The sequence below is a fragment of the Ranitomeya variabilis genome, chromosome 2 (assembly GCF_051348905.1).
Source record: "Ranitomeya variabilis isolate aRanVar5 chromosome 2, aRanVar5.hap1, whole genome shotgun sequence".
Classification (NCBI taxonomy): domain Eukaryota; kingdom Metazoa; phylum Chordata; class Amphibia; order Anura; family Dendrobatidae; genus Ranitomeya; species Ranitomeya variabilis.
Genome location: NC_135233.1, coordinates 1,048,287,748 through 1,048,311,497, shown reverse-complemented (window position 1 = coordinate 1,048,311,497; position 23,750 = coordinate 1,048,287,748). Strand labels below are relative to the sequence as shown.

At 44.9% G+C, this 23,750-nt stretch overlaps 1 protein-coding gene across 2 annotated transcripts in view; it reads left to right on the top strand.

Annotated features, from left to right (window-relative positions):
- The window catches only part of NBAS (NBAS subunit of NRZ tethering complex), a 670,356-nt gene that overhangs the window by 90,234 nt on the left and 556,372 nt on the right, over positions 1 to 23,750 (top strand). The window lies entirely within an intron of this gene.

Below are 23,750 nucleotides of genomic sequence, written 5' to 3'. Positions count from 1 at the left end.
TATATTTATTGCATATTTTTTATACATTGAATATGCATTTAAAGGGTATGTGTTTGGTCGATATTACTACTCAATCTAGCTGTATGGTTGTATAGGTCTCGAAAAGCAATGAAAATGATACCTGTCTTGTGGTAATCCAATGTTCCAGCTTTGAGAAATCCAGCTGTAAAACCACATGAAAATTAGCCATGAAGTGCTCTAGGGGAGTGTCATTGTTTTCCCAGTAAACACGCCCCCTTATTTGCATATGACATAAAAACTTGTTTTCTCAGCGCTGGCAGATCCGATTTTTACAAGACTGGTATCGTTTTTATTGTTGTACTAGGACCTATATGGCTATACCACTAGTGTCAGTGCTAAAATAAATCTTTTATTTCATGAATTTTTTTATATATACTGAATGTGAATATGCAGCTAATTACATTGTTTTTAAATTCCCTGCTTACTGGTAGTGAAGGGAAACATTGAGGTTTATGTTCAAGGGATGGGAATTGCAATGTACAGTGTCCGTCACTTATTTGGCCCCATTGTAAATATAAATTGTAAGCATAATATTATTTATGTATAATATGGTTTCTCAGTAACGGAAAAAAAAAAAATGGAGGTCTGTTATTTCCGGTTGATACTAGAAGTTTCTAACATATTTCTAACGTGTACATCAAACCTACAGCACGACATGGCAGCGATGAAGGATAGTCTTACATGATGTGGATCAACCTCCTTTTATAAAAGAAAAACAAAAACCTACCTAAATATAAAAATGTCTATCCCCACCTTTGGCCACATGGTGGCGCAGTGTGCTCACATGATGAAGCGCTGCAGTACTGAGGCTGATTGATTCCTGGCATGTTTCAAGAGGTTGCGGTTGGTGTGTTGATAAATGATTACAGCAGTCTCTCAATCTGATAGCTACCTGTGATGATACTCACCTTGAGAGGCTGCCGCGAGATAGACAAGGAAAGAAAGCACAACTTCTTGGTTATCTTATATACTCACACTAATATAAATATATACACAGATATGTATAAAATACAATGTGTGTGTGTGTGTGTGTGTATATTTACATACACATTTAAGCACACATAATATTTATATTAGTGTTTTTTTCTCCTACGCCTCATTGGGGGACACAGGACCATGGGTGTTAATGCTGCTGCCACTAGGAGGACACTAAGTGATACAGAAAGAACAGCTCCTCCCCTGCAGTATACACCCTCCTGGCTCTCAGCTCCTCCCCTGCAGTATACACCCTCCTGGCTCCCAGCTCCTCCCCTGCAGTATACACCCTCCTGGCTCCCAGCTCCTCCCCTGCAGTATACACCCTCCTGGCTCCCAGCTCCTCCCCTGCAGTATACACCCTCCTGCTGGCTCTCAGCTCCTCCCCTGCAGTATACACCCTCCTGCTGGCTCTCAGCTCCTCCCCTGCAGTATACACCCTCCTGCTGGCTCTCAGCTCCTCCCCTGCAGTATACACCCTCCTGCTGGCTCCCAGCTCCTCCCCTGCAGTATACACCCTCCTGCTGGCTCCCAGCTCCTCCCCTGCAGTATACACCCTCCTGCTGGCTCTCAGCTCCTCCCCTGCAGTATACACCCTCCTGCTGGCTCCCAGCTCCTCCCCTGCAGTATACACCCTCCTGCTGGCTCTCAGCTCCTCCCCTGCAGTATACACCCTCCTGCTGGCTCTCAGCTCCTCCCCTGCAGTATACACCCTCCTGGCTCCCAGCTCCTCCCCTGCAGTATACACCCTCCTGGCTCTCAGCTCCTCTCCTGCAGTATACACCCTCCTGCTGGCTCTCAGCTCCTCCCCTGCAGTATACACCCTCCTGCTGGCTCTCAGCTCCTCCCCTGCAGTATACACCCTCCTGGCTCCCAGCTCCTCCCCTGCAGTATACACCCTCCTGGCTCTCAGCTCCTCTCCTGCAGTATACACCCTCCTGCTGGCTCTCAGCTCCTCCCCTGCAGTATACACCCTCCTGGCTCTCAGCTCCTCTCCTGCAGTATACACCCTCCTGCTGGCTCTCAGCTCCTCCCCTGCAGTATACACCCTCCTGCTGGCTCCCAGCTCCTCCCCTGCAGTATACACCCTCCTGCTGGCTCTCAGCTCCTCCCCTGCAGTATACACCCTCCTGCTGGCTCTCAGCTCCTCCCCTGCAGTATACACCCTCCTGCTGGCTCTCAGCTCCTCCCCTGCAGTATACACCCTCCTGCTGGCTCTCAGCTCCTCCCCTGCAGTATACACCCTCCTGCTGGCTCTCAGCTCCTCCCCTGCAGTATACACCCTCCTGCTGGCTCTCAGCTCCTCCCCTGCAGTATACACCCTCCTGCTGGCTCTCAGCTCCTCCCCTGCAGTATACACCCTCCTGCTGGCTCTCAGCTCCTCCCCTGCAGTATACACCCTCCTGCTGGCTCTCAGCTCCTCCCCTGCAGTATACACCCTCCTGCTGGCTCTCAGCTCCTCCCCTGCAGTATACACCCTCCTGCTGGCTCTCAGCTCCTCCCCTGCAGTATACACCCTCCTGGCTCTCAGCTCCTCTCCTGCAGTATACACCCTCCTGCTGGCTCTCAGCTCCTCCCCTGCAGTATACACTCTCCTGCTGGCTCTCAGTGAACCAGTTCTTGCTTAGTGTCTGTAGGAGGCACTTTGGTCTGCTTTCAGACCCCACCACTTTTATTTTAATTTTTAATTTTTATTCTATTTTTCCCTTAACGGAGCGAATGGGGGCGACGGATTCTTTCTAGGCTCCGATCTCCCCCGAACCATCAACAGGCAAGTACGTGGAGCGTTCCTCCCGTATCCTTTCCTGCAACGTTGGATGCCAGCCCTGAGCCCATCTTGTGGGCGACGGTTCCTTCGCGTTCCGATCTCCCCCCCTCCATAGCAGGCGACCACATGGAGTAGCCCTCCATCTACCTCTCCTGGAGCCAGGTGCACAGCCGGACATACTATGTATGGCAAAAATAAAAAATTGGAAGTCAGGCCGCACCCTAAATTAATAACTTGTCTCTATGGACAACAGGGTGCCCGTCCACACCAGGGGATCCATCCCAGTATAAAGTTCAAATGCAAAAGAAGAAACGGACAGCACCACAGCAATTGTGACAGAACAGCTTATGTGTTTATTCTGCCATCTGTAACGTTTCGGTCCTGAGACCTTTATCAAGGTCTCAGGACCGAAACGTTGCAGATGGCAGAATAAACACGTAAGCTGTTCTGTCACAATTGCTGTGGTGCTGTCCGTTTCTTCTTTTGCATTTATACTATGTATGGCGTCCGTGCAGCCCCCCTCTGCATCACCACTGATATAGCGGATGACACATGGCGGCAGAAGCTCTCCACCCCCTCCCTGATTATGGCGACGGTGGATTGAGCACCGGCCCACCACATCTACCGTGAGTACACTGCGGGGGCCGAGGCGCTAGGGGGGTCCTGGTCCCCGGGGTATGGGAGGTCCGCACCTTAAAGCCCGGGTCCGTGGGTGGTCCGCAGTGCGGCAATTCAATGAACGAGTGTGGCTTAAGAATGGCACTAATAGCGGTCGCGGCGCGCCAGGCCGCAACCGCAGGTTTAAAATTTAGCCCCCGACTTTTCTCCTTCATACAGGCCGGAGTTTTGTCCACGCCCACCGGCAGTTACCGCCACCCACTCTTTCTGGCGCTTCTCGTTCCCTGAGAAGCGCTCTCACTTCCAGATCTCGGCGGCCATCTTGGTACACCCACAGGACTGGTGCTGCAGCGCTGCTCCAGCCTTTTGAATCACAGCCTTCAGGACTAGCGTTTTCTTTGCATACACTGCGGACCTCCCCTGGGGACTCAAGACACAGGACCTGGGTAAGCTGCAGAAACATAGCTTAACCCTTCCCCTGCTAGTAGGCGCTCTCCTCAAGGCTATGCTATGCCTCAATCAAAGCCTCACAAAAAGTCTGGGAAAACCCATACTATGTTCTTTGCGGCATGTGCCTCTTGTAAGGTGTCATTACCCCGGGGTCACAATACTGCATTATGCACAGCTTGTGAACCGGTGACTGCTCAGGAACCACCTGTTACTGATACTGAACCCAGAGAGCCTAGTCCCCCTGAGTGGGCTACCTCCCTTTCCCGGTCTATGGCATCCCTGGCAAAAGTATTAGAATCATTCTGAGACCCTTCCTCTAACCAGGGCACTATTTCGGACGACGCTTACGATGATCAGAACCCCTTGTACTCCAGGGGTCTTACCTTGCCAAGGAGCTCTCGCTCTTCCAGGAACAGGACTCATGCCATATCCTCAGACCATCACCAGGATTCGGGTTCTGAGAGCTCCATTTCTCGCTCCCCTTCCACTGGGGCTAGTAGAGAACCTATTTCAGAGGACGATTCTGATACGTCCCTAGATCAGGCATTTCATCACGATCAGGAGACTCTTGACTCAGAGTCAGTGAATAAGGCTTTGAAGCTTGAGGAGGAACCTTTATCTAAAACGGATCATGCCGTGTCCTCTAAGAGGACCAAGCGAGCTCACAGAGTGTTCGCCACTCATCCCGAATTTAAGGAAATCGTTGAATCTCACAAGATCTGTCCAGATAAACGATTCACAGGGCAGAAGCCCATAAAGTCAAAATATTGCTTATCCTCCTCGGAGGGCGCCTCTATTAAAAACCCAACAATATGGCGCTTCAGCCTTTGAAGCCTCAGCAGCCGCACTCTTCCCATCTTTTGCCGCTACCTGAGTGGCTAAGGCTATGACCCACTGGGCTGAGGTCTTGTCTTCAGCTGTGCTGTATACCAATCTTCCCCCCAGGATAGCAGACCTTTCTACTCAGATAGCCAGAGTTGAATACTTTTTAGTGACCGCGTCCTTGGATGCCGCTAACTGCGCTTCTCAAGCAGCCGCAACCGCCAATCACCATCCGGAGGTCCTGATGGCTCAGGGACTGGCGTGCGGATTCTGCTCCCAAAAACTCATTGACTTCTCTACTATATCAGAGCGGTTGCCTTTTTTGGCGAAAAAGCTCGTCCAGTTGATTTCCGACGCCACTGGAGGGAAGAATAAATTTCTTCCACAGCCACAGGCTTCGTTACAACTCAAACTGGTCCTCTACTCCCACATCTCCCGTTTCCGGCCGGGCACAACGTGGATACAGAAGTTCCCCTTGATGGTGAGGCAGGTCTAGGCAGTTGGGATCCAGAGGCTCCAGAACGGGCAGACCTTCCACACAATGACTCCCTGTGGTATCCGAAGGACACCCTCAAAGTAGGCGGCCGCCTGCTTTCCTTCAGTGCCACGTGGTTCTCGGTTGCTCACGACGAGTGGGTCCGCTACCTAGTGTCCTCCAGATACAAGATAGACTTCTTATCTCGTCCTCCCAGGGCAAAAGCTTCAGAGTTCTTCCAAGCTATAAGCTCTCTGAGAAAAGACGGAGTTATTCCGGTCCCTCAAAGCGAACGGTGTCAAGGTTTTTATTCAAACCTCTTCATGGTTCCAAAGAAGGACGGTACAGTACGGCCCATACTGGACCTAAAACTGCTAAGCACGTTCGTCAGGGTGCGACGGTTTGGTTGGAATCGCTTCGTTCTGTCATCACCTCCATGGGAAAAGGCGAGTTCCTGGCGTCTATAGACATCCAGGACACGTACCTCCACATTCCTATTTTACCTTCTCACAAAAGGTTTCTTCGCTTTGCAGTTCAGGAACAACACTTCCAATTCATTGCTCTGCCCTTCGGCCTCGCCATCGCCCCCAGGGTATTCACAAAGGTCATGGTGGCTGCAGTGGCCATACTCCACACCCGAAAGGTGGTGGTGCTACTGTATCTAGACGATATCCTCATCAAAGGCCCCTTTTTCCGCGCCTGCAAGGAGGCTGTGAACATCACAATAGATTCTCTTTCTCGCCTGGGTTGGAAGATAAACTTCAAAAAATCTTCCCCAGAGCCGGCTGTGAACTTTCTTTCTAGGAATGATACTGGACTCGTCCCAGGGGTTGCTGCTTCTTCCCCCAGAAAAGATCTCAGCCTTACAGCAGGAAGCTCAGAAGCTCTCTCATCCTCGCACTCACTCTCTGCGCTTCAGTATGAGAGTCCTCGGCAGGATGGTAGCAACCTTGGAGGCGGTTCCATTTGCCCAATTACACCTCCGTCCCTTACAGCATGCCCTCCTGGCTGTTTGGACAGGAACCCGTTCTCTCTTGAACGTCTGTTCTTCCTTACCCAGCGAGTCAGACGGTTTCTCAGGTGGTGGACATTAAAATCCTCCCTGAACCAAGGGAAGTTTTTTCTTCCAGTACATTGGCTAGTTGTGACAACAGATGCCAGTCTTCTAGGCTGGGGAGCGTTGTTCTTACATCACACTGCTCAGGGCTGCTGGTCACTTCAGGAATCGCGCCTTCCGATCAACATCTTAGAAATTCGGGCAATCAGGTTAGCTCTTCTCCAATTCCATCCCTTTCTGGCGGGTCGTCCCATCAGGATTCAGTCCGACAATGCCACTGCAGTGGCATACATCAACCGACAAGGGGGAACCCGCAGCATGGCAACCATGTACGAGGTAGGCTACATTCTCCGTTGGGCCGAGGAAAACCGCTCAATGATTTCTGCGGTTCACATCCGGGAGTGGACAATTGGGAGGTAGATTCCCTCAGTTGTCAAGGCCTCAACTCCGGAGAGTGATCTATCCATCCGGAGATCTTCCACCAGATCTGCTGTCGTTGGGGCTCCCCGGACGTGGATCTGATGGCCTCACGGCTAAATTCCAAGGTTCCTGACTTCATAGCTCGGTCCCACGATCTAGCAGTAATCGGGGCAGATGCACTCGTACTCCCGTGGCATCATTTTTGGCTTCCATACATATTTCCCCTGCTTCCCATACTGCCGGCAATCATCAAGAAGATCAGAGCGGAGGGAGTACCGGTAATCCTGATTGCGCCAGATTGGCCGCGCCGGGTGTGGTACGCAGAACTAGTTCAACTAGTCGCCGATATTCCCTGGTGATTACCGAATCGTGCAGACCTCCTTTCACAGGGCCCCATTTACCACCAGAACTCCGAGGCCCTGTGTTTGACGGCATGGCCGTTGAGTCCTGGTTTCTAACCCAGGCAGGTTTCTCTCCAGAAGTCATCTCTACCATGATCAGCGCTACAAAGCCTACGTCTATGCGCATTTATCATCGCACTTGGAAAACCTTCTTTTCCTGGTGCAATGACCGGGGACATTCTCCTCTTAAATTTTCCATTCCTTCCATCCTCAAATTTTTACAAACAGGTTTGGACTTAGGTCTCGCCCTTAGTTCTCTCAAGGGGCAGATCTCCGCCCTGTCCGTTCTGTTCCAATTGCTAACAGTTTTGCTAACCGATTACAAGTGAAGACGTTCATTCAGGGAGTCTCCCATAGGGTGCCACCCTATAAGATGTCGTTGGAACCATGGGACCTTAATCTGGTCCTCGGAGTCTTGCAAGAAGCTCCTTTCGAACCTCCACAGGAGGTTTCCCTGTCTGTCCTTCAAGGAAGGTTGCCTTCCTGGTTGCGGTCACGTCCATTAGACGATTCTCAGAGCTGGCGGCTCTGTCTTGTCAAGTTCCGTTCCTGAATTTTCATCAGGATAGGGTGGTTTTGAGAACATCCCCGTCCTTTTTGCCAATGTTGTCTCATCCTTTCAGCTCAATCAGGAGATTGTCTTACCGTCTCTCTGTCCGGCACCAGTACATCGCATCGAGAAGGCCCTCCACACACTGGACTTAGTGAGAGCTCTCACGAGATATGTCTCGCGGACGGCGTCCTTCCGCAGGTTGGATGCCCTGTTTGTGCTCTAGGAAGGGCCAAGGAAGGGGCTTCCCGCTTCCAAGGTGACAATAGCAAAATGGATTCGTTCAGCTATTCAGGAGTCCTACCGAGTCAGAGGTCATTCTGTCCCAGCAGGGATTAAGGCTCATTCCACTTGGTCAGTGGGTGCGTCTTGGGTCATCCGGCACCAAGTTTCGGCAGCACAAGTTTGCAGAGCTGCGACCTGGTCCAGTCTGCATACGTTTACAAAACATTGCCATATTCATTCTCAGGCCTCGACAGATGTGACTGTCGGGAGACGAATTTTGCAGGCGGCTGTACCGCATCTGTAACCTGTGGGTACAAGGAGCAATTACAGTTGATTGTTCCCCACCCAGGGACTGCTTTAGGACGTCCCATGGTCCTTTGTCCCCCAATGAGGCATAGGAGAAATAGGGATTTTTGTGTACAATCATTGGGGGACACAGCACCCACCCTGTTAGCCTAACAGCTTTGGTTTTCTGTGTTTCCTTGGTTTTGACATAGTTCGTTCTGGTTAAATGTTAAGCTCCTACTGCTTTGTTACCGTACTGGTTCACTTGGAGCCAGCAGGAGGGTGTATACTGCAGAGAGGAGCTATTCCTTCTGTATTACTTAGTGTCCTCCTAGCGCCAGCAGCATAACACCCATGGTCCTGTGTTCGCCACAGTACGGTGAGTACACAAAAATCCCTATTTATATTTTGTTTAAACATCTGCGTATATATATATATATATATATATAAAATTGGAACAGCATCCAGTGTTACCTCCAATAATATGCAAAGCTTTCATAACCACCGATCCAGTGACCTCCAAACATAGAACCAAAAAAAGGAAAACAGCACAAAAAATAACTGGAGAGAAAGTGGACTTTAATGCCTGAACGGTGTGGTGACGTTTCGAATATACTAGGGCTTGAGAAAGGATAGTATATCTGAAACGTCGCCACACCGTTCAGGCATTAAAGTCCACTTTTTCTCCAGTTATTTTTTGTGCTGCTTTCCTTTTTTTGGATATATATATATATATATAACACGCGCACACACACAGACCTTTATATATTAGATTTTGTGAGTATTCTCTTTTTCTCAGGCCGACATCACATGTCATGACACCTTAATCCTCCTTCCTATATGTAGGTTTTGAGATAGGATTATTTAATATGTTATATTGTAGTAGTATAGTATATTGTATTGTAGTAGTATATTGCCCAGCCACGTAGTATATTGCCCAGCCACGTAGTATATTGCCCAGAGCCACGTAGTATATTGCCCAGCCACGTAGTATATTGCCCAGGTACGTAGTTAATTGCCCAGCCACGTATGTCACAGGTTAAAAAATAAACATATACTCACCTTCCGAAGGGCCCCTTGTAGTTCTGTCGCCTGTGTGCGGTGCAGGCGGCAGCTTCCGGTCCCAGGGTGTGATGACGTCACGGTCACATGACCGTGACGTCATGGCAGGTCCTTCTCACGAAGGCGCATAGGACTTGTGATGATGTCGCGGTCACATGACCGTGACGTCATGGCAGGTCCTTGTCGCATACCATCCTTAGCACCGCAACCTGCTGCTTGCATGGAGCGGTCACCGGAGCGTCACAAGCAGCGGGAAAGGCGGCGGAAGGTGAGTATATAACGATTTTTTATTTTTTTTATTATTTCTAACATTAGATGTTTTTACTATTGACGCTGCATAGGCAGCATCAATAGTAAAAACTTGGTCACACAGGGTTAATAGCGGCGGTAACGGAGTGAGTTACCCGCGGCATAACGCGGTCCGTTAACCCTGTGTGAGCGGTGACTGCGGGGAGTATGGAGCGGGCGCCGGGCACTGACTGCAGGGGAGTAGGGAGGGACTAATCGGACTGTGGCCGTCGCTGATTGGTCGCGGCAGCCATGACAGGCAGCTGGCGAGACCAATCAGCGACTTGGATTCCATGACAGACAGAGGCCGCGACCAATGAATATCCGTGACAGACAGAAAGACAGACAGGAGGACAGATGGAAGTGACCCTTAGACAATTATATATATATATATATATATATATATATATATATATATATATATATATATATATATATATATATATATATATATATATATCTATATATATTACTAATAATAATTATTTATATAGCACCATTAATTCCATGGTGCTGTACATGAGAAAAGGGGCTACGTACAGGGTTATAGATATCGTTTACAGTAAACAAATTTACAATGAGACTGGTACAGAGGGGATATTACAAATCTATGCGTGTATGTGTGTTTTTTGTGTTTTTGTTGTTGTTGTTCCCTTTAGAAATAGATTATTGGTAAGCCAGGCTGGGCGATCTATATGAGCAGAGGGTAATGGGATTATGCAGTCACTGTTGGATTGCATGGGGCGGCAAATCATGTGTCCATGTGCCGGTAGGCAGGGAGGTGTAATAAACGGCCAGTAATTGTTTCCTGCATTGATCTGATGAACCAGGAGTCTATAGACGGCCGTCATGTGGCCCTTGTTTAATAGCTCATTGACGTGCGACCCAGCGCTCTTCCATTGACTAAGTACATCCGATATTGAGCATCTCATTATGGGGACAATGCATTATTAAATGCCTGCGAGATGTGCGGCTCAGGCGGTAGGAGGTTATGGGCCTTAGGGAGACTTCCCTGCCGAGGCCTCACTGTTTATAGCCATTTTCTATGGCAGATTGGAAACCATTTACAGCCCGGGGCCACAGAGGAAAAGTAAATCAAAGCCTGAGTGAGACCCCGGAGGTGTTAATGGGCACATACATAAAAGGTGATTGAAGAGTAACCTGTGCATTGTGACATGTAAAGACACATATATAGGGTGTAGGGGTGGGTGTGTGTGTGTGTGTGTGTGTAATATATATATATATATATATATATATATATATATATATATATATATATATATATATATATATATATACACTCGCTGGCCACTTTATTAGGTCCACCTGTCCAACTTCTTGTTAACACTTAATTTCTAATCAGCCAATCACATGGCGGCAACTCAGTGCATTTAGGCATGTAGACATGGTCAAGACAATCTCCTGCAGTTCAAACCGAGCATCAGTATGGGGAAGAAAGGTGATTTGAGTGCCTTTGAACGTGGCATGGTTGTTGGTGCCAGAAGGGCTGGTCTGAGTATTTCAGAAACTGCTGATCTACTGGGATTTTCACGCACAACCATCTCTAGGGTTTACAGAGAATGGTCCGAAAAAGAAAAAAAATCCAGTGAGCGGCAGTTCTGTGGGCGGAAATGCCTTGTTGATGTCAGAGGAGAATGGGCAGACTGGTTCGAGCTGATAGAAAGGCAACAGTGACTCAAATCGCCACCCGTTACAACCAAGGTAGGCCTAAGAGCATCTCTGAACGCACAGTGCGTCGAACTTTGAGGCAGATGGGCTACAGTAGCAGAAGACCACACCGGGTACCACTCCTTTCAGCTAAGAACAGGAAACTGAGGCTACAATTTGTACAAGCTCATCGAAATTGGACAGTAGAAGATTGGAAAAACGTTGCTTGGTCTGATGAGTCTCGATTTCTGCTGCGACATTCGGATGGTAGGGTCAGAATTTGGCGTAAACAACATGAAAGCATGGATCCATCCTGCCTTGTATGGAGCATCTTTGGGATGTGCAGCCGACAAATCTGCAGCAACTGTGTGATGCCATCATGTCAATATGGACCAAAATCTCTGAGGAATGCTTCCAGCACCTTGTTGAATCTATGCCACGAAGAATTGAGGCAGTTCTGAAGGCAAAAGGGGGTCCAACCCGTTACTAGCATGGTGTACCTAATAAAGTGGCCGGTGAGTGTATATGTATATATATATATATATATATATATATATATATATATCTCTCTCTCATATCAGAGAGACTGGCTTCTTTCTCCTTTGGGACTGATTTTTCTTTACATTCGCTCTTCACCTATTCAGTTAATGCAGATTTTCCCATTACGGAGATAGGAGGGGGCAGTTGGTGCTCACGAAGTTATATGGAGACTTGAGTTGCGAGGCAGACACATTCTACTTCAGGTTCTCCTAAAATGACAGCTACACATGGACATTTTTCCCTTATCTGCCTATAACAAACTCTACTCTGCTGCATCAGACAAAAATTCTTTTACTGCATCTGACACATAGCCCTGCTACATCAGACCAGCCATCCTCTGACTATGACAAACCCTTCTCTGCTACATCAGACCAGCCATCCTCTACTGACTATGACTAACTTTCTGCTCTGCTTTATTAAACAAGCCATCCTCTACTGCCTCTGGCAAATTCTACTCTGCTGCATCAGACAAGCTTTCTATTACTGCCTCTGACACTCAGCTCTGCTACATCAGGCAAGGTATTCTTTATTGCCTCTGCTAAACACAGCTCCCCTACATCACACAAGCCATAATCTTCTGCCTATGAAAAACTCTGCTACATCAGGCAAGCTCTCCTCTACTACCTGTGACACCGGCCTGATCTGGAAAGTCCTTTTTTCTAATTCTGACACTTTCAACTTTTACAACGTAGTAAAATCGCAGCTCTCCTGTATCAGACAAACTGTGTCTAATGCACCAGACATTGTCAGCTCTGCTGCATCTACAGTCTCTTCCTAGCATGTTCCCATCCATGCTCCATGCTTAGTGACTTAGTGACTCAGCGCGAGTGTCTCCATATCCATGTGATTCCTAATATTTTTTTTAATTTTTAGTCTTTTTTTTTTCTTTTCTTCCTCCCAATATTAGTGGAAAAAATGTATGTTTTTGATTGTTTTGACCACGTTAAGATAATTCAAATTAATTCCCCATTCAACCCTTTCTGAGGTGATGAGCTGTGCTGGTTTGGCACCGGACATAGATTTTACCTTGGTGGTCAAAAAGTTCAATTTTTATACATTTTGGGAGTCTCTCATTTCTTTTGGCAAACACAAAATGAACCTTACAATTTCTGTGTGTAAGTAAAGGCTTTTTTCTGCCCACTCTTCCATAAAGGCCACCTCTATGGAGTGTATGGATTATTGTGGTCGTGTGGACAGATACTCCATTCTCTGCTTAGGAACTCTGCTGCTCCTTCTGGGTTACCTTTGGTCTCTGTGCAGCCCTCTGATTAATGCCCTCCGTGCCTCGGCTGTGCATTTTGGTGAGTGACCCTCTCTTGGCAGATTCGTTGTGGCACCATGTTTTTTCTATTTGATAATAATGGAGTTGATGGTCTGGGATCCAGAGATTGGGATATATATTGAGATTGATATATTGTTTTTATAACCCAACCCTGACTTGTACTTCTCAACTTTGTCCCTGATTTGTTTGGAGATCTCCTTGGTCTTCATGGTTTTGATTTGAGATGTCCTTGGTCTTCATGGTTTTGTTTAGCGATCTCCTTGGTCTTCATGGTTTTGTGTGGAGATCTTCTTGGTCTTCATGGTTTTGTTTGGGCAACTCTGGTCTTCATGGCTTTGTTTGGAGATCTCTGGTCTTTATGGTTTTGTTTGGAGATCTCCTTGGTCTTCATGGTTTTGATTGGAGATCTCCTTGGCCTTCATGGTTTTGTTTGGAGATCTCCTTGGTCTTCATGGTTTTGATTGGAGATGTCCCTCGTCTTCATGGTGGTGTTTGGAGATCTCCTTGGTCTTCATGGTGTTTGGTTAGTGGTGCATCTTGTTAATGGGGTTGCAGCCTCTGTGCCCTTTCAGAAAAGGTAAAGTGTGTATACTGACAAACATGTGACACTTAGATTGCACACAGGGAGATGTCCTTTCACCAAGGATGGGACTTATGAAGGTAATTGCTTGCACCAGAATTTTTTAGATGCTTCATAGCAAAATATGTGAATACATATGCAAATTGTTAGTTATTTGATCCCATCAATTTAATTTTCGCCTATATTTTTCTCACTTCACCATCTTAGACTATTTAGTGCTGATGCAGCGCACACAAATCAGACTACAAAAAACATTTACACACCGGTTGTAATGTAACAAAATAGGTAAAAACCCAGGTGGTGAATACTTTCACAAGCCACTGTATTAATATTTATTGATCTGCTAGTATTATGTGATGAATAAATGGACGTTCTTAAATAATTTATTGTTGTATAACCAATTTTGTGGTCTTTTATTTTTTTTTTTGTTTTTACAGTGGCTTCCCGTGTGGTTTATAAGGAGGTTGTTTATGCCTGGGCTTGTTGCGTCTGTTTTTTTTTTTCATATATTGATTTACGGATTTTTGTTTTTTTGTATTTGTTTACAGTACATTTTGATATTGCAAGTGATATATACTTTTGGCTCATTTTGAATGTTTTAGGTGGATTGTAGGTAATATTTGTCCTTTCTGTTTTGCTTAAATCTATCTTTAAATTCTGTGTCCTTCTTTTCCATAAACTTTTTTCCTGTTTTCTCAATGCATCTAAAAGGAAGAAACTTTGGTCAACAGGGAACCTTTGCTTCTATCTTGGCTGCTGCCTTTTTTTTTTGTTTGTTCTCCAGCTGTGACTTGATTTCTGGTAGAATTGTGGAGCAGCTGAGCAGGTGAAGAGGAAGTACCTGGTGTGCAGAATTCAGTAGGTAGCTGTGGCTCTTGGCTTGTCAGTGACATGACAGCTGCGTGCCCACCAGATAGACTGACGTGTCCCGAGTCGCAGGTAGCGAAGGCTGCGATTGTGTCTCGGGGATGAGAGCAGACGTTGCTTTTAGTGGCGACAAGGCATGTCATTAGGAGAAATAGCAGCTGGCACTGCAGCGCTCGCATCGGCTTAATACTTTATCTTCCTGTATTCAATTATGGATACTGTTCAGGAATTAAAGAAAGTAGCTACAAAAGCCTTTTATGGATCCCGTAATCCAAACTAAATGCCTTTGTGAGGAGGGCACTTGGGGACACTTAATGCCACCGCCATCGATGTTCTTTACTGCCCAACCAAACACCATCTTTGTTCACATTATCAAAAGTCCCATGCAAGTCTCATGCATGTCTTCTACAGAGGGAAGGATAAGGTTACTGTCAGAACCAAGGGAAAAGAGGTTCAGATGCGAGAAATAAGATGTTTGTTTGCGGCTCGTCAACATATCCACATCTTGCTGCCAGCTGAAGAAACGTCTCTGTGATGATGGCATCAGGCTGGCAGGTTATTAGATGAGTGCAGGGAGAAGAGCGCGTCAACGTCTGTTATATTCAGGACACCTGTCATTCATATACAACGGGAATTATTCTGTTTCCTATCAGTTTGTCAAAAACCATTGAAATCTGGAGCTACCTACAACATCAGTGAGTCGTCCAAAGGCTATGGACATGGACTTCTAGCTGATGGTTACAGATGATAATCGGCTTTGACATTGGAAGTTGGCCATATATAATGTATTATTTTGGAGAGGATTTGGTTGTTTCTGACATATTCACACCCTCCATATTCTACTATTAGGGGCCCCATACGTAACAGTTGTTGGTGGAATGATGGTTTGGTCGTACTTTCATCTGCCAGCTATTTCATCCGACTCCTCTTCTTCTCTGAAGCAGAGCTGCTGCCAGACTCCTCTGGTGGCTGCTTATGTCATTGAGAACAAAAGGGTCAACAGTCCAAAGTCGGACACACTTAATCCTTATCTTCCCCGACATCTTCGGCCTTTCGAATGAGTCGGGAGGCCCCATACACATTAAACCGTCAGCCAAACCCATTGATATTGGCCACAATGGACACGGGAGGCCTTTAGACTTCTCAAAGTGCTGTAAGACAGTCCTACCAAAAAGTGTGATATGATTAACTTTTATAATGGTATATGATTGACTTTACGTTGGTAAGTTCACACTAGACGTTTTTCCGACTTTTTTTTTCTGCAGCAAAACCTGATCTCGTGGCAGGAAAGAAGCAGGATTTTCTTGTGTTTTTTGCTGTGTTTTTGGCATGCTAGATTTGACTCTTGTGCATGGTGATAGTTTAGTGCCAAAAAAAGTCCTGTTCTACAGAATCAAGTTTTGGTACAAAAAAAACGCAGCAAAACCTGATACCTGCATTTTTGCTTCAGATTTTCAGCGTTTTTTCACCACTCATTCATGTCAATGGGTGAAAAATTCTTAAAAAAACCGTGACAGAAATAACATGCTCTGTTATCCGAAAATCCATACAAAACACAAAATACAGATGGCAGGAAAAAAACAAGGTGTGTGCATAAGATTTCTAAAATCTCATAGACATAGCTGGTACTGTAAAATGCAGCTGAAAATTTGCATGAGAAAACGCTAGTGTGAACTTGTCCCAAGAGTCCACTTATGCTAAGAACCAATAGTTGGAAACATGTTAAATTCTACCTGGCCTAATTTTGTAACCTGGTTTGAAAGAGAATCCAAGTTTATGATTCATCATCAGGTTTTGGCATAAAGCTACTTGAAATGGTGCCAGATTTTGGTGCATCTCAATGTTGCACAGAAATGTTGAGATTTTTGGTGTTACAACACCAGTCCTGTCCAGCTATGACAACTTCTTGAAAAGTGGATGAAGCAACAGGGCTGTGGAGTTAGTTGATGTCCACTTTGGTGGAGTCTGTATAAAATGGACCGACTCCAACTCCTAAAATATATAATAAATGTGGTACAGTAGTACAATGCAGGATGTGCTGTAAATTTTTTCTTAGGAATTTGGGAAAGTTATGAATTGTCCTATAAATGTCTGCTCTATTCCTGATGTAAGAATCTCGGCTTTTAGTTGAGATGATTGTATGCTGCACTCTATGTACATGCTCAGTATTAACCTGTGCTGTGGAGTCTGAGTCAGGGACGTTGAGGAGTCGGTTGATCTGAGGGTCACAGCCTGGCTTCTCCGAACATTTCCATGGAGCAAGTCGACCTTTGGATCTCATTCCTGGCTTTCACAAATGTATCCATGGGTCAGTGATGGTCAATGGAGCAGATCTGTATTCTTCCAGCTGGGGCCGAGATCCACTAAGCTGGCATCCTGTAGAATGACAAATCTGTGTCCCTAGTGATGGAGCCAAGATGTTCTTAGCTGCTGTTCTGTAGAGTCTCTGGTTCTTTGGATCTCTAGATATCTTATCTGTCTGGATGTCTCTCACAGAAGGTTGTGTCCTCTTTTTATAGTTAACAACTGACCTTCAAGCCAGCAACCAGAGGTCAAGAGAAAGATGTGATGAGGTTGGCTAGCATTGTTTCATTATGTAATCTAATCTACTTGTATAGTTTTTCCTCCTCTGTTTTGCAAGTCAACAAACTGGCTGGCCTGAACAATGTGTAATCAACATATCACCAAACATCATTGTTCAAAGACCCTGCATTAAAGAAGAGTCAACATTTCAGACTCTTGACCAACAAGATAGAAACACATAAATTCAAAAGTCAGCATATAGATAAGTCTATTTCCCCTGGCTTGCTGAAAATAGACGTCTGGCTAATTAAGAAAAAAATGCTGTGTCGTCAAATAACCCATTTTTCAAAAAATTGGAGGAGGTACTCCAAACTGGCGTAAATTTTGTTTTGTAATTCCGATTTGAAACCTCCTAGAAACTTGTGTGTGTTAATGGTGAGTGTAGGAGGTAAGTTAGAATATAAACATTAAAGGGTTGTCCAGGGCTTTGATTCTGATGGCCTTATCTTTGGGATAGGTGATTAATGCTAAATTGATGGCATTCTGACACAGAGACCCACGATCATCTGTTATCAGCCCTGGCAGTAGCTGGTTAAAATGATGCAGCTCCATACACTGTATAGTTGCCGTTCCTAGGTACTCTTGAACTGCTGGTTCAATAACACCTGGGATAATGGTTAATTAGTAGGTGCCTGGTGTCAAACCTCATTGATCTGATGTTAATGGCTTATCATATAGGTCCTGAGTGTCCTGTTCCTCGACAAACATACCTAATGAAAACAATCTCCGACCAATAGTTATCCAGGACCCCCATACACATTCAACATCATCTCCAACGAATGGTTACCAGGACTTCCATACACATTAGCTTATTTGTCAAACCTGTCAATATCGTTGCTCTCGGGTGACAGTCTATGGGGCCTTTAGTGTGTGAGTTCAAGTTTCTAATCCAGAATTTATTGCTCTGTGCGGTTTAGTGGCTTCATTCAATTCCAGACCACCCGCTAGTTTCAGGATAAGGCAGACTAGGAGGAGACTTGAACTACTGTGATCCTTTACTTCCTCCCTGCTGAAATCTGCTTCACGGTTTGAGAGAAGGTTAACATGATCACTAAATATCTTGCTTTAGCAGAGAATTACACAATGTATACACATGTGTGTCTGTAGAGAAAACTTTAAGAAAATCCTGTGATTTTTATAGGTGCTCCAACAATGATGAAAATAGTGTGTGGTCATAAAGTAAGGAGGAGGCGCACGTTCATTAAGCGAGTAGTCTTTAGAAGCTGTGACTGGGTTTTATTGGAGGACAATTTTATAGAAAGCCTCTTAACAAGTTTTAAGTCTAGAAGGCAATCCACAAAAAGCTCAGAATATACGAACTCCCTGAAGATATTGTCTTTGGTCAGACTCTAGGGCCGAGTTCTGCACATCGTCAGAATGAATCTTCTCTACACGTTGCTGTAGAAATGCCATCTCACCATGGGTTACAAATGTTATCTGCTAGGACATCCACCAAACAATGTCTGCTACCTACATCTTTTGTCATATTCAGATGGATCGGTTACATATCCCCCTCCTTTGTCCACCCCGAATCCCTACACTCGTACCAGGAGGACACTTATTACTCACTAATAGAGATTGCAGAGCGGTGCCGAAGATTCCATCCAGAGCTCATGTAACGGAGTTGTCCGTTCCGCAGTAGGTGTCTGCTTCTCTTTTATTGGCTTGTGGTTTGTTTTTATTGGCCAAGGCTGAATGATTTTCCGTGTAGCGAATTATAAATAAAATGTGGTTTAGAACTGTCTGATGGAGATAACGACCGACCGTGGTCAGGCAGCTTGACCTCCGCTTTACAAAGCAGTTCACTGATGCTACTCGCTGATAACAGTTTTTCAGATCTGTTTTTTGGAGAGAAGCACATTATAGGTTTCAACTGCTGGCAAGAGTGTATTCTGGACAAATGATTGTGAAAAGTTAAAGGATTTGTGAATCGACTCAATCTCCTATTATTTGATCTGAAGAAACGCTGCCGTAATGTAGTCTGCAAAGTTGCCGTGTTCTAGGTTCTGAATAATATAGGACCATGTAGGACCTCTGCAACTGCATGTCCATTGTGCAGCAGCTTCCGGAACCCTTGAGTGACCATTAAATGTGAAGAATTAGAGGACCTATCCGCTTAAAAGTGGCCAGTTTGTTGCTACAACTTTATTTTCTAATATGTTTAGAGATCTCGATTTCAATAAGAATTTGTTAGGTCAACTAGATCATTACCCAGTAACCTTTCAATTACAGAAACTCTCTTCCGTTTTTGAAGCTTTTGTATATAACCGTTGAAAGGATATCTACCGTAAGTGTCGCCAACACAAGGGTGTGAATTATTTTAGTTATGGCCGATGAACTCTCCACATCTTCCTCTGGAGGCTTCAAATTGTGAAAGAAGATGCTTTTTGGTCTTGTAGGGATTGTTTTCCTCCTAATTGGTTCTTGTGATCAGATACCACATCTGAGCAATATATTCCGGAGTCGTTACTTTCCCACACCTCATGCCATAGAATTGTGAATGGCCGGTTACATTTGGAACTAGCTGTGATTCTGTCTGGTCTGTTGTGTTCTCTTTTTTTCAGGAACACACCGCTCCCATGCTTCATGCTTTCTGGTGAGCACTGTGCTCCTGAAGATTGACATGAGGTATAACCAACATTGTTGCGACACTGGCTCCAACTGTGCACTTTCTCATACTGCAAGCAGAGCCTTTGCTTCTGGAGCATCAGAGGAGCACAGGGGTGACACTCGCTAGATCCAGCTTCAGAGCGGTGTTTGCAAGCTTTTGCTCTTTTCCTAGGAAACTGGTTATCTCTAATCACTGTAGAGGTGGCCGGAAAGTAGGCAACGTGAAAACACCCAGACTGCATGATCCTTGTGCTACTGTGAGCAGCCTGAGTGGCCTAAACATGTGACCATGTCCTTCAGCGTCTACAAACTCCCATTGAGCACATCTAGGATATCATTAACCGGCAAATGCAAAAGAGCTGCCAGCAGCAGATCTTGATAATTTACCTAAGTGCATTCAGCGTGGCAGAACGTTCCTCAGATGGCCGTTAATGACCTCACTGATCGCAGCCAAGGCTGTTAGTGCCAGGATTTCTGCATGTGGCGCTCGTACTCCACACTGAATAAATCGAGATGTTTCGAAAAATGTATTTCCATTTCTTAATTTGCAGATCGATAACACATCTATTCATTGTGTGATTTCCATGATTATATATATATATATATATATATATATATATATATATATATATATATATATATATATATTATTTAGAAAGTTTTTTTCTGTAAGAAATGTGTGTTTAAAGAGACCAGAATGATATAAAATACTCTCCTTTCCTCCTATCTTTTATGGCACTGTCTGTTCTATTTTGATATTTCACATCGTAACCTTTGTCCTAATTCTGAGTTTTGGGACTTGTTATATGTTAATCCTGACCACAAATTCAAGTAGAAGAACCGCTGAGGTCAGCAGGATAAGTTTTTAGCACTACGTCTTCAGAAAGGAGCCATTGTGGCTTCCAAAATCTATTGTATATGAGCAAGAAATGTAGCTTGTAACCAAATAAATACAGTTGTCAAATTATATTTTAGCGGGACTAACAATTTGGCATTTTCATTGGTCTTTGTACCGAATTATTCATATTATTATGAACAAAAAGGATCTCTAAGGTCATATATAGGCCTTTTTATCTGAGCCATTAAAGGGAATCTGTCACCAGTTTTTTTTTTTTTCTTCCTAATCACAAAGTACTGTAATGTAGGAGTAACAATTCTGATTCCAGTGATGTCACTGAGGTGTATTTTTCTGTTTTAATGAAATACCATAAGTGTTCTTTTCAGCAGGAGATTATCAGTACAGGACAACTGGCCTCATACCTCCTAGTCCAACCGTGCCTCCACCACTGATTAGCAGCTCTCTTTTACTGTACAATGTACACAGAATCAGGGACTGCCACTACATAATACAACTGACAGATTTAAGGTGTTTGCACCAGAATTCTGGCATAAAACACCGTAAAGGGGTTGTAGAATACTTGAACAACACCTTCTCATCCCTCACATTTTTCTCTATTGAAATAAAACCATCTATACTCGTCTCCTGTGACGGCGCGTTTCAGGTGTTGTCACTCGCGTTCCTGGGGCTCACATTGCGTTATGTTACATGAGCCTTGCACACATTCGGCGCCGATCTCCCCGCCTTCGGACAGATCAAACGGGAAGTCAAAGCCGCCGCAGCCCTGGCTTCCTGTTGATGTTCAAAACGTTCGAAGTGAACCGGCGCTGTTTGGGCTCAGGGCTCACATGACATAACCTCACATGAGCCCCTGAAACGTGAGTGCCAATACCGCTGGAACATCGCCGGCGGGTGAGGGGAGCATAGGTGTTTTATTTTAAAATCACCAAACACGAGGAATGAGAAGAGGTTGTCCTAATAGTGAGAAAAATTAGAAGGTAGACCCCTCCACCGCAGTTAACAAATTTAATCTTGACCTGGTATCTCTAGACTTTTATCAATTTGGGACTGATTGAGCTCAGGGCTGTCGCTCTCCCTTTCCTCTCTTCAGGTTCTTCACCCATCCGACACTTTGTTAGGAAATGGTAAACTTTGCAAAACTCCATTTGTACGAGCTAGAATTTTACCGTTGTTTTTCTACCTTTTTTTTCTGTCTAATTCACGAACTGGGGAAAAAGTAAAGTGACATCTTAAGTGGAGGGTTAGCAACGAGTAATAAAGTCTGTCTTTTAAAACAAAAGCATGGACAATTAGACGCAATCTTCACCTGCTGACTTGTCACTCGGGGGTTGCGTGGGCACACTGCTCCGTAAACATTTGCCAGAATGGAATTTTCCTGTACGCCACGTATCACACATTTTCATCATCGTCTGAATCATATCGGAGTTATTTTACTGCTGTATTATTTCTTATTTTTTTAATATTTGCCTCCCTGAGCACATTTAATAATATGTTGTGTTGATTCCAACTGGCAGAAGCCTTCGCCTGGTAACAAATGAGAGAGCAATTACTATGATTTGGAGTAATTACTTCTTGTGGAATTGGCACATTTTCTGTTATGATACAGCGCACATTATGAAGGTTGGAACGTGGATCTCGGTTTATTTATTAGCGTTCTTTGAAGGGCTCTGTTATTGGATTTATTGAGGAGAGCAACTATTTAGATTGCATACGTACGTGGACTGTAATTGGAAGATATCACGTGCGAATGTCTATTAATAAGCCGGCGATTTTCTTGGGGTATTTTTGTGCGCTCCACATTTACAATAACTGATTCAAATATATTTTTATTGAGAATTACTTTTCTTTAAAATATAAAATTTTTAGGGCCGCCAAACTAATTGTATTGCTTCGTAGGATAGTAAAAGATCTTCAGACTTGCTCTTCAGGCCATGTTATCTATTTTGAGACCACCTTTTCAATTTTTATATAAATGTCTCTTCAAGTGCATCAAGGATGGTGCGCGGGTGCCCCTTTTTGAGGCTGACGTGCTAGCAATTGCCCAGTTCCATCTCCAAGATTGATTGATCGATCAATCCATGGTGGTGCCACTTGGTGAGGAATAATGCAGTGTATTGATGTACCAGCTGGGAATCTGCCCACCATTTGTTCACGAAAGATTTACATTTTATATTATTTATAACTCTTATATAGCGCCATCGTATTCCCTAGCGCCTTACAGACCTCTTCATCCCTATCTCCAACGGGACTCACAATCTAATTCCCTATCAATATGTCTTTGGAGTGTGGAAGGAAAGCAGAGGAGACCCATGCAAAAATGGGAGAACATACAGACTCCTTGTAGATGTTGTTCTTGGTGGGATTTTCTCACCTAGGAAGGTATGCGTGAGTTTGTCCTTTATTAACCCACTCAGAAATTACAATTTGTTGACCCTAATCCCCCTGACAAGTTCCCTGTATGGGAAACCTCCAGCAGAAGGAAGAAAACTCTACTTTTCATCATCTCGTCACCAATACCTGATTGCTATGGGATACAACGACGAAGTAAATGGTAAATTTGGCCCAACTTGCTGGACATGATAGACGTTTAGACCTTTGTGCCAGCTTAGAGATGCCTCACCTGTACTTGTCACACAAAAAATAATAATCGCCAAGCGGCATCAGTAATATCTGCCAATTTTTTCTACTACTAGTGGCTACTTCCCTTCTAGACAGGTTTTTGGAACTTTCAAAGTAGGCTTACAAAGTGGCTAAAATGCATCAGAAATTTGGTTCATGTCATGGAGGGTTTTTTTTGTTTTGCACAATTTTTAGATCGGGACTCTGACTATATGCAGATACAGCAAGGCGCCAACTTTGATCGTATGTATAGCAGGATCTTGCCCAATTGCTGCCAGTTTGGTAGCCATGGTTTTGTTAATTCTGATATCTAGTGATAGAAGCAGTAAGACAAGTCCGCTACCTTCATAGTTTGGGTGTATTTGTTACTGAAAAGCAGCTCTTCGGGCATCTGAGCTTGAAAAACCGTGAGGCCAGTTTCACATATTTTGACATTCATGGTCGAAGTATAGAATGGTTGGACTGTCTGCAGATCTCCTGACCCAAACTCAATAACCCCATTTATATAGTCGAGGTTGTCGAGCTTGAGCCGGTAGACCCACTTCTCTACCGTTTTATAGACATCCCACACTGTACTTGGAATGTGAATATTTGACACTTGAAACCGGTCCAAGGAGTGGTAGCAGGAGTGGACACACACGGGGGGCCCCTGTGCATGAATAGTATATGGGCCCTTTTGTAGTCCAGTAGGTCATCGTTGTGCCCAATTCCACCTGCTTTGGTGC